Source organism: Hordeum vulgare, chromosome 7H (genome assembly GCF_904849725.1).
Source record: "Hordeum vulgare subsp. vulgare chromosome 7H, MorexV3_pseudomolecules_assembly, whole genome shotgun sequence".
NCBI lineage: Eukaryota > Viridiplantae > Streptophyta > Magnoliopsida > Poales > Poaceae > Hordeum > Hordeum vulgare.
This window is the reverse complement of record NC_058524.1, coordinates 533803641-533810408: the sequence shown is the minus strand read 5'-3', so window position 1 is coordinate 533810408 and position 6768 is coordinate 533803641. Positions and strand designations below refer to the sequence as shown.

The window sequence follows — 6768 nt, the reverse complement described above, 5'->3', positions numbered from 1 at the left end:
GACAACTCCTATGGCTCCTGCCGGTTGTCATACTCATCGACATGCAAGTCGTGAAACCTATTACAATAACATGATCATCTCATACATCATACATGCAACATCACAACTTTGGCCATATCACATCACATGTCAAACCCTTCAAAAACAAGTTAGACGTCCTCTAATTGTTGTTGCAAGTTTTACGTGGCTGATTTGGGTTTCTAGCAAGAACGCCTTCTTACCTACGTGACAGCCACAATGATGATATGCCAAAGCTATTTACCCTTCAGAAGGACCCTTTTCATCAAATCCAATCCGACTAGAGTAGGAGAGACAGACACTCGCTAGCCACCTTTATGCACGGTGTGCATGTCTGTCGGTGGAACTAGTCTCACGTAAGCGTACGTGTATAGTCGGTCCGGGCCGCTTCATCCCACAATACCGGCGGAAAAGAATAATACTAGTAGTGGCAAGAAAATTGACAAATCATCGCCCACAACTTTTGTGTTCTACTCGTGCATAGAATCGACGCATAGAAAACCTGGCTCTGATACCACTGTTGGGTAAGGTAGCATAAATTCAAAATTTTCCTACGCATATTCGGATCTTCCTATGGAGAGACCAGAAACGAGAGAGGGGTAAAAGCATCTTCATACCTTTGAAGATCACTAAGCGGAAGCATTGCTAGAACGCGGTTGATGGAGTCGTACTCGCAGCGATTCCGATCTAGTGCCGAACTACGGCACCTCCGCGTTCAACACACGTGCAGCCCGGTGACGTCTCCCGCACCTTGATCCAGCAAGGAGGAGGGAGAGGTTGGGGAAGAACTCTAGCAGCATGACGGCGTGGTGTCGATGGAGAGACGAGGTCTCCCAGCAGGGCTTCGCCAAGCACCGGCAGAGAGGAGGAGGAAGAAGGGCAGGGCTGCGCCGAGAGAGAGGCAAAAAACTCATCTCATATGGCCAAAAGTGCCCACTATATATAGGGGGAGGGAGGGGCTGCGCCCCCTTGAGGGTTTCCCTCTCCTGGGGGGGGGGGCAGCCCTAGATGGGGGCTGGTGCGGCGGCCAAGGGGGTAGGAGGGGTGTGGCGCACCCCTGGTGGGCCTCAGGCCCATCTGGCTTAGGGTTTGCCCCCACCCCTTTTTTCTCCCCCACGCATTGGGCTGAGTGGGGAGGCGCACCAGCCCACCTAGGGGCTGGTTCCCTTCCCCACTTGGCCCACCTTACCTCCCGGGGTCGTTGCCCCCCTTCGGTGGACCCCCGGGGCCACCTCCGGTGGTCCCGGTGGTCCCGGTACGTTACCGGTGATGCCCGAAACACTTCCGGTATCCGAAACCATCCGGCCTATATTTCAATCTTTACCTCTGGACCATTCCGGAGCTCCTCGTGATGTCCGGGATCTCATACGGGATTCCGAACAACTTTCGGTAACCTCGTATAAGAATTCCCTATAACCCTAGCGTCATCGAACCTTAAGTGTGTAGACCCTACGGGTTCGGGAGATAGGCAGACATGACCGAGACACCTCTCTGGCCAATAACCATCAGCGGGGTCTGGATACCCATGGTGGCTCCCACTTGCTCCATGATGATCTCATCGGATGAACCACAATGTCAAGGATTCAATTAATCCCGTATACGATTCCCTTTGTGTGTCGGTATAGAACTTGCCCGAGGTTCGATCGTCGGTATACCTATACCTTGTTCAATCTCGTTACCGGTAAGTCTCTTTACTCGTTCCGTAGCACGTCATCGTGTGACTAACTCCTTAGTCACATTGAGCTCATGATGATGTTCTACTGAGTGGGCCCAGAGATACCTCTCTGTCACACGGAGTGACAAATCCCGATCTCGATTCGTACAAACCCAACAGACACTTTCGGAGGTACCCGTAGTGCACCTTTATAGTCACCCAGTTACGTTGTGACGTTTTATACACCCAAAGCACTCCTACGGTATCCGGGAGTTGCACAATCTCACGGTCGAAGGAAAAGATACTTGACATTAGAAAAGCTTTAGCATACGAACAATACGATCTACTGCTATGCTTAGGATTGGGTCTTGTCCATCACATCATTCTCCCAATGATGTGATCCCGTTCACTACAAGGAATATGCTATTACACGACACTATATTTTCGTCGCTACATCGTCACGGTTTTTAGTTTACGACGATCTCACGACGAAAAACCAAGCGTCAAAAACGGAGCGTCAGAAATGAACAACAGCGATGTTTTGATCAAAATCGTCGTAACCTTTACGACGATTCCTGGATCGTCGTAACCTTTACGACGATCCTAAATCGTCGTTGACAATCTAACCCAATCCTACGTGGCAGTCCTACGTGGCAAAATTACGATGAAATCAAAACGTCATGACTGAAATCAGCCCAGCCCATTTCATTTGATCATATGGGCTGTTTTTATTTTTTGGGCTTCTTATGAGGCCTTAGCCTATTTACAGCCACATCTAGTATTTTTTTTTAAAAAAAAATCGTCATTATAATTTGGGCCTGGCCTTTTAGTGCCCAAATACATTTGATCCAGTTCAGTTTTGGTCTTTTTTCATTTTTGAATTCAACATTTTTTTTTCTTTTATGTTATTAATGGATCTATAAATAACAGCTCATACAAATTTGAAGCTTATACACATAAATCTGAAGCATCTCTAAACGGCAGCCCACACCAGAAAATTTGAATTCCATTTCCTTAGTTATTGGTTTTTATCCTGTGAATATTATTTGAAAAATGGCCTTTCTAGATGCCAAATACTATTAGGTCCCACTTGTGAGGTTCTAAATAAAGACAGCCAAGGTTTCAATTTCCACACAATTATTTCAGTCAAAACAACGAATAAATGAAAATTATCAAACCACATGCCAATTTTGGCTAATAGCACAATCTTTACATAATTCATTTCACCATTACATGTGATACTATCACAACATATAACTACTACTACAAATATACTCCACTTCTTCACTTTCAGGCCGAAGCTCCTTCAATGAGAGGAAACACCATTTCTGGATATGTTCGTACAGGCTCAACGAAGGCATCTAACAATAAACCAAAAGAGTTAGAAACAAAAGATAAACAAATATAGAAGTACTGAGAAGACAATATAATAAGTATTGGAAAGTCAATGTAATGGCCATCAGAGTTAATTTGTACTAGTACATAATATTTTGTTGAACTTCAGGTTTCAGTGCATGGGTTACGCCAGCCGCTAATGTTTCTTCAGTTCAACACAAAATGCTATGCTCGCCCATACTAACATACTGTATTCAGACAGGCCGGAATTCAGTTAATTGGTCAGGACAAGATATTAATACTGTATTCTGAAGTAAGAGGGAAACCAACACACTTAGCTAACCAGGACGCATTACACAACAGAACCGAGATGAATGACGTAAGAGGGAAATCAACCCCCATATGGAAGCAAGAAACTGAGAGCTATTAATCCAATTTCCTGGCTCCAGTAAGTAGATTGTTAGAGACTGATGCTGTAATGGAGGACACTCACTATGACTATGAATATTTAAGCAACAGAACTGCGTGGAATTATGTAGAAAAAGGATGTTGTTGTTGTTGCTCTGCCAGTGTTTTACAATATGGAATTATCTAGACAAGGTCTAGCTAGGGTGAAGACCAGAAGTTAGGCATTATTTGCTACCGTAGAAGACAACAGAAATGGGTCCCCAGATTAGCCAAACATAACAAAAACAACACATAACAAATTAGATGCTTCTGTGGAGTGTAGCCAACTTCTAAACCTATGGATCAAACAAACAAGGACTGCCTCCCTTTCCACCAAGAAATCAGTGCAGATCAGAGAAGAAGCTCAGCACGACGCACCAAATCGTCGAACTCCAGCTATCTACTCCAGAAACAGCAACCCATACACGCCCTGACATGACACCTCGTGGAAAAATGCTCCCTGGTGGAAGAATGCGACACCAACATGCGAGAGTGAGACTAATCTAAAAACAACTCTAAGACAAGACATCTCAAAAGAGCAATGCAGGATTACATCCCAGTCGTGTACCGACATTCCGTCATAGCTTGGCAAACATCAGTCTAATGATATACCACAGAACATAGCTGGTGATAGGATCAAGTTGAAAGTGATTCCTAGAAATTTCAGGATGCTTACCTTGCAACGGGTAGCGACATCGTGAGATGCAAGCATAGCAGCATAGGGTGAAGATTCATCACGATCAGCCTTGACCTTCATGCCACCTGGATGGTTTATAGGAATACCAGTGCATATCAACTTATCAAGTACCATATCTAACAGTTTCAACACAAGTAATCACATAGGAAAAGATACATACCACTGATGTGCACCAGCGTTTCCCTCCAAGACAAGTCAGTCACATGCTGCATAATGAGATACAGAGTCAACACACATGAAACAACAGTGTCCATTGCATAGGCGCAAAGAGGTAAACACTTACGATGAAGGTGTCATTGAAGGATGCAAAGATGTGAGTAACGCCACATGCTCTCCCTCACGGACTGACGGTCCAAGGGTGACGTTCTCCTCCTTGGGCTCCCTGGTCTTCCTCTTCGAAGACTGCAAGAACAAACAAATATTGTTGTCAGATAACTCGCTAAGAAACATGAATGGCAGCATTTACAGAACATTTCCGGTTTTGTGCAGCACATGTAAGACAACTTGACTTGATATAAAAATTCCACGTGAAGCCTTAGGAGGAATGCATTATGTCACTAGTGGCTGATTGCCATGGGTTTCAGTGAATTCTGGTAGAAGCTGACAAACTGGCAGCATAGCTACTGAGTTACAGGATAAACTGCCTGCAGATGATCTGACCCTAACAACATAACTAGAATACAGATAACAACCATGAAAACTCAACCAACAAACTAGCTGCTAGTTACCATGTATCCATGCTATGGCCGCGAATGCTTCAGTTTAGATGAAGAAAACAGCCACAAGCCTCACATCACATCATCGCCCATAAACAATTTATAGATAAGTTTATCGCAAGGTTACATAGATTAACTTAGATTACGTGACTAGTTATGAAGGGGGGCGGTCGCCATAAAACGCGTTACGCCATAAAAACATTGGGCAGATGGCACTAGCAATTTAACATATCTAGTTGCGTCATAACATGCCATATTGCAAGGAATAGCGCAAACTAGCTGCTAGTTACCTCACCGCAAAGTCGTGCCCAATATGTAACCAGTTCCTATTCTCACATAAACGGCGCATGAATAACAAGATTGAATTAAGCAAAGAACCTGAAGGATCACGTACTTTGTAACTGCAAACTTCTTGGAAAGCAGCTGTATGTCACCGCTGATGGGCTTGTACTAGAACTGCCACTTCTGGTCGAAGTCCAGGGGCTTCAGAACTACCTTTGCCTCAAAATCATTCACCTCTAGATTGTAGAACTGAAACAATATATGGCATTAGAGATTAGACACTCAGATCATAGGGTGAACTGGTTACACACAGCACAGAGAGTAACAACGGCCACTATGGCAAATTGGCAACATAACCCAAAAACTAAAATTGGGATTGTGAGCAGGCGTATACTGTCCTCGTGTAATACCAGGGACAAGGAAGCAACAACATCAGCAGAGTAAATTATTTCCAGTACGCGCATAACACCAACGTTTGGCCTGACGGATCTTGCGAGATACAGTACATTGGAAGATTGGAGCGAAATAATTGGGGGACAAATCTACGGGCAGCCCAAGACTCGAGAATTAGGGTTTATAAGGAGGGTTACCGACCTTGAAGTTGACGCCAACGCGGAGGCCCTGGAGCTCCTTGCGAAACTTGAAGTGCAGCTCGGCCGGCACGACGTTGATGTGTTACAGCTCATCCAGCGTCGTCGGTCCATCCCCGACGCCCCCGTCCGCCCCTCCGCCGCCGACACCCGAGCTCGAGGCCATCGGACGCGAGAGAGGAGAAGAGGCCCCTCTTTTCTTATTGTGACCACCACTCGCCGGGGGAGTGGCAGCTTCCCTCTTGTGTCGGGCGGCCTGGGGGACTATGGGCGGGGCGGGGTGGGAGGCAGGACGGTGGAGGTGGGGCGGGGTGGTCTGCCGGGGCAGTGCGGTAGTAGGGGAGGGCCGTTGGGGGAGGCAGGGCCGCCGGTGGTGGAAGCGGCGGTGGCGGCGTCTCCGTGGGCGAGACGGCGAGTCATTGTTGGCGGCGTCGCAGAGGGTGGTCCGTCCCGGCTATTGGGGAGCAGGGCGCACGCAAGGAGATGAGGTGGGGTGGGGTGGGGGTTGGGTGGCGGCCGGAGGTGGTGGCACAGGGCGGAGGGAATGGCCCGAGGTGGTGGTGGTGGGTAGGGGAAGGAAGGAGAGGCTGCTCGATCAGATCTGGAAAATGAGGAAGCGTGCGTGGGTGTGTGGGTGGTTAGGGTTTTGCTTTCTTAGAAGAGGCTCTACCGTTGGATGAATGCTGATGGATGGCTCAGATCGCGTCCAAATAGGTGATCCGAGTGAAGGAAGTTTCTCGTCTCTCATTGGCCGGCTCGAAATGTGATTTTTTTAATCCAGATCTCTAGAAAAATTACACAAAATATTAAATATTTGTTGCAAAATTAGACTACACCATTTTTCAAAAATATTATACCACATTTTGAGTGACACGATGTTGCCTAAGAAAGTTTTCATTCTCATAAATGACTTATCATGTGTGAATATTCAGAGCTTTAAGCCAAACTAGTTGATTGCCCGTGCGTTGTCACGGGGTAAAGAGCAAAATGAGGATAGCATCATTCCTGGAGAGATGAAGCACATGTATA

At 46.4% G+C, this 6768-nt stretch overlaps 2 pseudogenes; both read right to left on the bottom strand.

Annotated features, from left to right (window-relative positions):
- Nucleotides 1–378: 378 nt before the first annotated feature.
- On the bottom strand, nt 379–4769 carry LOC123409226 (annotated as a pseudogene).
- Nucleotides 4770–4779: 10 nt separating this feature from the next.
- LOC123409225 lies at nt 4780–5905 on the bottom strand (annotated as a pseudogene).
- Nucleotides 5906–6768: the final 863 nt, after the last annotated feature.